Source organism: Anolis sagrei, chromosome 7 (assembly GCF_037176765.1).
Source record: "Anolis sagrei isolate rAnoSag1 chromosome 7, rAnoSag1.mat, whole genome shotgun sequence".
Taxonomy (NCBI): domain Eukaryota; kingdom Metazoa; phylum Chordata; class Lepidosauria; order Squamata; family Dactyloidae; genus Anolis; species Anolis sagrei.
Genome location: NC_090027.1, coordinates 27,976,151 through 27,986,055, shown reverse-complemented (window position 1 = coordinate 27,986,055; position 9,905 = coordinate 27,976,151). Strand labels below are relative to the sequence as shown.

General features: G+C 42.4%; 1 protein-coding gene across 1 annotated transcript in view; it reads left to right on the top strand.

The window, feature by feature from the left end:
• Positions 1-981: 981 nt before the first annotated feature.
• Positions 982-9,905, top strand: part of ETS1 (ETS proto-oncogene 1, transcription factor) — a 153,341-nt gene continuing 144,417 nt past the window's right edge. The window contains exon 1 of the mRNA XM_060787149.2: positions 982-1,100. The gene's annotated coding sequence lies outside the window, so the exon portion shown is untranslated. The remainder of the gene's footprint in view (positions 1,101-9,905) is intronic.

The window sequence follows — 9,905 nt, the reverse complement described above, 5'->3', positions numbered from 1 at the left end:
TCAAATTTGAATAGTGGTGGGATTGATTTTGTCATATGGGAGTTGTAGTTGCAATCAAGGGGGATTCAGAACTCTATCAATCAAGGTGGATTCAGAACTCTACCAACAATGGAATTGAACCAAACTTGGCACAAAGAACTTCCATGACCAACAGAGAATACTGGAAGCGTTTGGTGGGCACTGACCTTGAGTTTTGAAGTTGTAGTTCATCTACATCCAGAGAGCACTGTAGATGCAAACAATGATGGATCTGGACCAATCTTGGCACGGATACTCAATATGCCCAAATGTGGGGCCGACCAAGGGAAATATGGATGGATGGGATCCTTGAAGTGACTGGATTGTCCTTGAAGGAGCTGGGGGTGGTGACGGCCGACAGGGTGCTCTGACGTGGGCTGGTCCATGAGGTCATGAAGAGTTGGAAACAACTGAACCAATGAACAACAACAACAATGGGTGGGTGTTTTGTCACCTTTTTAGCATTTTTTTTGTTTTGTTTCTTCTTCCTTTCCTGTCAAAACATATTGTTCTCACACTTTCCATGTAAAAGGGAAAATTATCTGGTTCTTTGGAAACTTTCCTTTCTTTTCTTTTTTAATTAACAATCTCAATAAATAAATAAATAAAAAAGTTAGATACTTCTATTACAAGAATATGTGACCACAACAAGAACTACACACAAATCAAAAGAAAATCCAAAGTAATCTTTTCTAAGCTCCTTAAAATAAAAGAGAGAGCTCATGAGCATGGGACACTTATTAGAGCTACAGTTGTGTGTGTGTGTGTTTTAACATATCACATATTGGAAAGTGAATTGCATTGGGATGAGCTCCTGGGCTGTATAATTGCATTTGCTTGTGGCATCTTGCCAGGCTTCTTTGCAGGGCTGCTGCTGAGAGGCAGAGGCTGCTTTTTCCGGCTGCCCCTACCACACCCCTAGCCTTCTATTCCAAGAGGCGCCTCTATTAGAAACATGATGGTACTTCCATCCTCTTTAGCTCCAGCAAAGAAGAATCCACCAGGTAGTTGGACAGAGCCTTGAGCCAAGCGTGGATACAAAAGCTTCTTCGCTCTCTCACAGATTTCTTCTTCCCAGGCAAGTATAGCCAGTGCCTTCCTTCCAGAAATGGCCCGCTTTACTGTGGGTCACTTCTTGCTATTTCTTTTCTTCAGAGGTGATACTGATAGTAGGGCACGGGCACATTGGTCCTCTCCTGGCCTTTTGCAGCTGAGAACTTCTTCTGGTTGTAGATACCAAAGCAGGGGTGTCATTTAGGAGACAGGCACAGCATTCAATCTTATATACAGCGTGGATGTCACAGAGGCAAAAAAGTGTACTATTGGACTTCTGGTGGCAGAATTGGATGCTTAAAATTTCAGGTTTTAAACATACAATTTGATAGATAAGTGTGGGAATGCTGCGCAGTTGATCATTATCTATAATTATATCATCAGACTATAATTCTCTCTGGATCATTTGTTTTGCAGTGGTGTTGAATTGGAATTAATCCTTTCTTACCTTCTCTGTGTTTGTTACATTGCCTGACTCTTTTCTGTCATTGTTTTGTAAAGCACCACTAATGTAACAACAAGAGCAATGGTTGTTCGTGCTACTATTACTATTTTATACATTTGTTTTTGCTCTTCTCATTGTACCAAAAGCAATTTGCAAGTCAGAACCTCTGTAGGTTTATCAATCCATTCATTGGGTCTACTCTAGTTAGTAGTAGTAGTAGTAATTTTATTGATTAGCCCTTAGGCCATATCACAATATCAAACAAAACAACAAGGCTTGACAAGAGTCGATCACACTCCATGTAGTAAGTTAAAAGGGTCTAGTTGAATCCAAGCCTTTATATTTGCTGTATGTCTTTAGGTAAAGGTAAAGGTTTTCCCCTGACATTAAGTCCAGTGTTTCCGACTCTGGGGTGTGGTGCTCATCTCCATGTGTAAGCCGAAGAGCCGACATTGTCCATAGACACCTCCAAGGTCATGTGGCTGGCATGACTGGAGCGGTACCTATTGATCTACTCACATTTGCATGTTTTTGAACTGCTAGGTTGACAGAAGCTGGGGTTGACAGCGGAAGCTCACGCCGCTCCCCGGATTAGAACCTACGACCTTTCAGTCAACAAGCTCAGCAGCTCAGTGCTTTAACCCACTGCGCCACTGGGGGCACTTTAGAGCTGTCTAATAATATTGGTCCCCTGGGTCCTTCCACACAGCTCTTTATCCCAGAATATCAAGGCAGAATATCCCACATTATTTGAGTGTGGACTCAGATAGGCCCGTAGCCAGGATTTTGATTCGGGGGGAGGGGGGGCTGAGTCTGAGTGAAAGAGGGTCTGCCCTAGCAAACCTTTTGTATCGTTACCCTAATACCCCCATGCATATGGGATATATTGAGCATGGTGATCAGATCATGATATGAATAAACATAAAAGTTTAAATAATGTACCAGTAAGGCCTTCTCGTGGACTACCATGAGAATTTTGGGGGGGGGAGGGGCTGAAGCCCCTCAACACCCCCCCCCCCCGGGCTACATACCTGGACTCAGATAACCCAGTTCAAAGCAGATAATGCGGGATTTTATACCTTGATATTCTAGGATATAGGGCAGTGTGGAAGGGCCCCCTGTTTTAAAGTTTCAGGAGAGAAATACTTATTTAGAAGTAGTTGACTGTATGCATAGCCATTGTTTGAAACAGGTGATTTACTTTGACATTCCTTTCAGTTTTCCTTGCTCCTTCAACTTTCCTTTTGCACCCACTTAGTTCAAACTGTAACACAGCAGGAGATTGGAGCCCCATTTACACTGCCATATAATGCAGTTCAATGCTACTAAGGGCCCTTCCAGACAGCCCTATATCCCAGAATATCAAGGCAAAAAATCCCACAATATTTGCTTTGAACTGGGTTATCTGAGTCCACACTGCTATATATTTCAGTTCAAAGCAGATAATGTGGGATTTTATTCAGCTGTGTGGAAGCGGCCTAAATGAAATTATATGAGGTACACTGCCATATTTATTTATTGACAGTATTTGTGTACTGCCTTTCTCAGCCCGGAGGTGACTCAAGGCAGTTTCAAATTCAGTTTCAAACTGCATTATTACTGCCAGTGTAGATGGGGCCTGAAAATCAGCAAGTGGCTTAAGGTAAAGGTTTCCTCCTGACATTAAATCCAGTCGTGTCCGACTCTGGGGTGTGGTGCTCATCTCCATTTCTAAGCCGAAGAGGTGATGTTGTCCGTAGACACCTCCAAGGTCATGTGGCCGTCATGACTGCATGGAGTGCCATTACCTTCCCGCTGGAGCAGTACCTATTTATCTACTCACATTTGCATGTTTTCGAATTGCTAGGTTGGCAGAAGCTGGGGCTGACAGTGGAAGCTCATGCCATTCCCCGGATTCGAACCTGCAACCTTTTGATCAACAAGCTCAGGAGTACAGCGCTTTAACCCACTACACCACTGGAGGCTTAAGCTGCATTATATGGTCAGTGCAGCTGATATAATACAGTTTAGTACACTAACCATATAATGCAGTTTCAATCTGCAATATAAGGCAGAGCAGATGAGGCCTAGACCACCTAAATGTCAGCATGGCTTCTAAGAGCATGATTTGCAAATCAAGCTATCCCTTGTATTGTCAAAGGCTTTCATGGCCGGAATCATTGGGTTGTTGTAGGTTTTTTCAGGCTGTATGGCCATGTTCTAGAGGCATTTCTCCTGATGTTTCGCCTGCATCTATGGCAAGCATCCTCAGAGGTAGTGAGGTCTGTTGGAACTAGGAAAAAGGGTTTATATATCTGTGGAATGACCAGGGTGAGACAAAGGACTCTTGTCTGCTGGAGCTAGGTGTGAATGTTTCAACTGACCACCTTGATTAGCATACAATGGGCTGACTCTGCCTGGAGAAAACTTTTGTTGAGAGGTAATTAGATGTCCTTGCCTGCTTCCTCTCTGTTGTTTTGCTGTTGCAATTTTAGAGGGTTTTTTTTAATACTGGTAGCCAGATTTTGTTCATTTTCATAGTTTCCTCCTTTCTGTTGAAATTGTCCACATGCTTGTGTATTTCAATAACTACACAGAGAAGCCATTAAATGCTGAAGGATCCGGGGAGAGGATACCACATACTGCTAACCAGCTAAATACCTTAAAGGCACCAGAACCCATCTGATCTTGGAAGCTAAGCAGGGTCATTCCTGGTTAGAAGTTGTATGGGAAACCACCAAGGACATCTGAGGGCCCTTCCACACAGCCCTATATCACAGAAAATCAAAACAGAGAATCCCACATTATCTGAGTGTGGACTCAGATAACCAATTCAAAGCAGATATTTTGGGATATTCTGCCTTGATATTCTGGCTGTGTGAAAGGGCCCTGAGTATTCCTTCCTTGAGGAAACCCAGTGAAATTCATGGGGTCCCATAGGTCAACAGGCACTGGACTGCATTATATGTCTCTCTACTGACTATATATTGTCAAACACATGTTTAATTGTATCCTAAAATACTGAAAAAAACAGCAGCCATTTAGAGATGTGGGATATCAATGAAGTAAGTTTTTTTTTCAAATCTTTTAATAGTTTTGCAGCTACGAGATGTCACTTTCATCTCATAGGTGTCTGCAGATGGATGGGTTGTGATAATGAAGTGTAGGAAATAGGCAGAGATGGTAGCCAAACCAGACCACTGGGTCACTTAAAAATGGATCTCAGTGTCCTTTGACATTTGAGTCCTTTGATTTGAAAAGAGATATATCTGGCTTGAAGCCTGTTGAATATTTTTGGATAGGAAGAATCTAAACTGACAAAATGTAAAACCAAGTACGAATGAGGGAATTAAGTAGGGCACTGCACACTTCCAATCAAATTCACCCTCATTTGATCTTACTACAGAGAGCTAAGAGTTATTCAGTCCCCTGCTATTGTATATCTCCATAACACCCCTGTGAGGTAGGTTTGCCATGTTCACCCAATGAGCTTCCCTTTGGGATACAAATATGTGATTCTTTTTAAAGGATCAGTGACTAATTCTAGGTGCTTTCTTCCTCCTGTGAGAAAGACTACTTACAGTTTGGAACCTATTTAACATAAAATGTGGTTGTGGCAATATTATTTTGTTGCTTCCTGAGCCAAAAATTATGTTTTTAGTGCAAAAAGCCATGCACATTTTGCATAGATTACCTCTTGAGGTGTACATCTTCTCCCTAGTATTTTTTTTTCTCCATTAGGGTTTCTCAACATTCAAGAGACACATCTCTGGACTATTATTTGGAATATTTTTTAAATATTCTTTCCATCTTTAGATAGGAACAATCGGCCTCTGGCCTCCCAATTTCCAGTAAAACAGTTGTGGAAATATATAGTACGTGAACTCATTGTTGTGACTTCCCCATGGCAATAAATATTGTGGAACAGGGGCCTTGACATCACCTCACATGGAAAATGTAATTTGGGGACAAAAAGTCCCCAAAGTCCCAGCAACTATTACCATTGTCTGTACTGGGTAAAAACTATGTAAACTGAGGTCCAACTACCTTACTTTTTGAAGGTTTGCTTATTTCTTTCTCAAACGAGAGACAGGATGTTGCATTTCAAGGTAGTAGCCATGGGTTGGGGGATTCTGGAAGGAGCAGTTTGAAAAAGGAATACTTTAAAGTGTGTTAGAATGCGTTTCTCCTTCTTTTGAGCATGTTCTTATAAGGAGGCTAATGAAAGAAGGTTCTTCACTATATATAAAAAAAAAGTATCTTGAAACCAATGGGGCCATGGTGATGCAGCATGGTAAGCCGCTGAGCTGCAGAACTTGCTGATTGGAAAGTCAGCAGTTTGAATCCACGGACAGGGTGAGCTCCCATTGTTAGCCCCAGCTTCTGCCAACCTGGCAGTTTGAAAACATATAAATGTGAGTAGATCAATAGGTACCGCTTTGTTGGGAAGGTAATAGCACTCCATGCTAAGGAGCTCCACTGGCTGTCGTTCATTTTCCGGTCCCAATTCAAGGTGCAGGTTCTTGTCTACAAAGCCCTGAATGGTTTGGGACCTGCCTACCGGCATGACCACATTTCTGTGTATGAACCCACACGATCTCTTCGCTCATCTGGAGAGGCCCTCCTTGCGCTCCCACCTCCATCGCAGGCGCGACTGGTGGGGACGAGGGAGACAGCCTTCTCAGTGGTGGCCCCTCGACTCTGGAACTCACTTCCCAAGGACATCAGGCATGCCCCAACTCTGGCAGTCTTCAGGAGGAGCCTGAAAATATGGTTGTTCCAGTGTGCCTTCCCAGAGTAATGAATTTTCAGTATTGTGCCCTCCAAATGCACTTTACACTGATTTAAGATTGTTGTACGCTCCCACCAATGCCCCATCTCTCCTACCTTATTCATGCCTAGCATTATTTTTAACTTTAATTACATTTGGCCCAGCCATAGATTTTAATTGTGTGTTGTATTATTGTCATTGTATATTGATTTTTTGTTTATGAGTTTTATTTAATTGTTTTACTGTTGTTGTTATTGCTTGTATTGTTGTATTGTGGCCTCATGTAAGCCGCACCGAGTCCCTTGGGGAAATGGTAGCAGGGTATAAATAAAGTTGTTTATTATTATTATTATTATTATTATTATTATTATTATTCTGGCCACATGACTTTGGAGGTGTCTACGGACAACGCCGGCTCTTGTCATAGAAATTGAGATAAGCCTCCCCCCCCCTCCCCCAGGAGTCAGACACGACTAGCCTTAATGTTACTTTTTTATCTTGAAACCTAGATTTGTTTCTCGTTGTAGTTAGGACTGGCCCAAGACATTTTGCTGCCTGAGGCATAAGACAAGTGATACCTTTGCGTGTCCAAGTTGAAGCCCATGGTGCCCAAAGCCATGTCATTTGATACATGCAACAGACAATTTATGATGAATTTATCCCCAGATCTAGCAATAAAAAAATCAGTTAACCATTTGCCATCTTTTCATGAGACGCCCACAACGTTCTCTTCAATGCTTGGTCTGGCTAGCATTGAAGAGAAAGAGAATGCTGGGTTTCTTTGCTAAATAAACGACTCACTCCACTATCACAAAAGCTTTCTAAACTGAGATCGAGATGAGAACCACACTCATTGAAATTAAGCTGATAATGGGTTAACCATGCAGACAGCTTTCCAACCCTCCTCCCTTTCCTCCAGCCTCCCACCCTTTCTAATTGCTGGAGAGCCTGCCATTCATTACATATTTTGGTTCATTCACATCTTCCTTTAATTATCAATCGCTGCTACATTCAGGGCTGAGGATGTGAAACAGAACAGCCCTCTGTGATGCTGGCGTTTGCCCATAACCCGACGTTGCTTTGGTCAGCGGTAAGTGGCCTGGGCCTGACCTCCTGTCCTGTCAGTTGACCAAATGCCTCTTCCATGCTCTTGATGGTGATGTTATCCATATCTAACGAAGCATTTATAGGCCTTGCCGGTAACGTTATCAAAGGATAACACAGGGGAAGGCAGGATGTGAAGTTTTATAACCAGAAAATGCCCTTCCACCCAACTGAGTGCAAAGACCGGCCTCCTTCATGTATATAACATAGATGGTGGCAACTTCCAATGTAAATACAGTGCATGAATACGTTGTTTGTGGACTACAGCTCCCAGCATCCTGTAGCCAGAGGTGCTGTGTAGAGTTCAAGGATTTATGGTTTTAAAATAATATTTCCAAAATTAACTTTTTAACCTGTACTTAAGTACATCTGAACATGAGGAAGAACTTCCTGACTGTGAGAGCTGTTCAGCAGTGGAACTCTCTGCCCTGGAGTGTGGTGGAGGCTCCTTCTTTGGAAGCTTTTAAACAGAGGCTGGATGGCCATCTGTCAGGGGTGCTTTGAATGCAATATTCCTGCTTCTGGCAGGGGGCTGGACTGGATGGCCCATGAGGTCTCTTCCAACTCTTTGATTCTATGATTCTATGATTCTATGAGCCATAGATAATCCTTAGAGAAATATGACTTATGTGTTCTGAGATTCTGAGTCAAAATTAGTCCCTGAGTGTCACAGAATGATGTTCCCTTCTAAGGCTTCTTTGCATCATACCTGTTAGTAGATTGATGTCATGCAGTGGGAGACTTATGTGGGCACATGTTATGGCCTCCTAATAAGCCATGTTTCTCACTGTTTCCATCTGTAAAATGGGAATAATAAACTCATTGGCCTCAAAAGGAAAAATGTCCATGGCTCAGAATCAGTCTGACAGATGAAATATTTGTATACTAGCCACCCCCTGCCATGTGTTGCTGTGGCTCAGTATGTGTATATGTGTTTTGTATGTGTTTTGCTCATGTGTTGTAATGTATTTTTTTATTTTTTGGCTTTTTAAGTCTCTTCTGCTGTGTTTTTCAGTGTTTTATGAGTGATGGTCACTTGTTGGCCTGATACGTATATTGTGTCCAAATTTGATGTCAATGCGTCCAGTGGTTTCTGAGTTATGTTAATCCTACAAACGAACATTACATTGTATTGTTGAAGGCTTTCATGGCCAGAATCACTGGGTTGTTGTAGGTTTTGTCGGGCTATATAGCCATGGTCTAGAGGCATTCTCTCCTGACGTTTCACCTGCATCTATGGCAAGCATCCTCAGAGGTAGTGAGGAATACATTACATTTTTATTTATATAGACTAGCCATCCCCTGCCACGCGTTGTTGTGGCCCACATGGGGGTTCTGTGTGGGAGCTTTGGCTCAATTCTTTTGTTGGTAGGATTCAGAATACTCTTTGATTGTAGGTGAACTATAAAACCCAGCAACTACAACTCCCAAATGTCAAGATTATCTTTTCCCCAAACTCCACCAGTGTTCACATTTGGGCATATTGAGTATTTGTGTAGAGTTTGGTCCAGATCCATCATTGTTTGAGTCCACAGTGATCTGTGGATGTAGGTGAACTACAACTCCAAAAGCAAAGGACACTGCCCACCAAACCCAGTATTTTCTGTTGGTCATGGGAGTTCTGTGTGCCAAGACTGGTTCAATTCCATCATTGGTGTGGTTCAGAATGCTCTTTGGTTGTAGATGAACTATAAATTCTGGCAACTACAACTCCCAAATGACAAAATCAATTTTTTGAGTGAAGAACATACATTGGGTTGTTAGGTGGGTTGTGTCCAAATTTGGGTTGTGTCCAAATTTGGTGTCAATTCATCCAGTGGTTTTTGAGTTATGTTAATCCCACAAACACACATTACATTTTTATTTATATAGATTGTCCATTCTGGACAGTAGCAGCAGAAGCTTTGGAGAAGGTGATGCTCTTTGCTATGCTGCTGATCTGAAACTCTGCAGCAAACACAAGAATGAGAACCTTGGTTTGCTGCATTCAAATAAGGCCTTGCCTCTTTGTTTGAGTCATCTAGAAGAGCCTTTCTTGGGTGCAGCACTGAGTTGGCCAAGCCATCATGACAGTTAGACCACAACAGTCATGATATGGATCACTTAAAACCATTCTGCGCATGCTGACATCACAGAAGGCAAGGCTGGCCTGACAGTGACCAAGACCAAGCTCTTGAGCTTCCATACATGATGAGAATGTGTGGGGTTGGGTTTTGTTTTGCATAAAATAGTGAGTTTGGCACAGAATATACTGCCTTTTTTGCACAAAACTTTGCATTTGGGGGTTTCCCAGTAATAATCTATATCTATATACCTCTATATACCTAATAAAAGTGAAAATATGTATGTGTGTATGTGGCTTGGGTGCCCACTTCCACAGACAGGCTCCTGCTTCCACCAACAGCTTTAACCCACAGTGCTGAGGAGCCACCAAAAGCCCTTCCTCTAATGACATTTCAGGTTACAGCGAGCTCCATGAACATGTAGCCCAACCCCTACCAATGTCCTCCTCAAACACCATACTGTCCACTACCC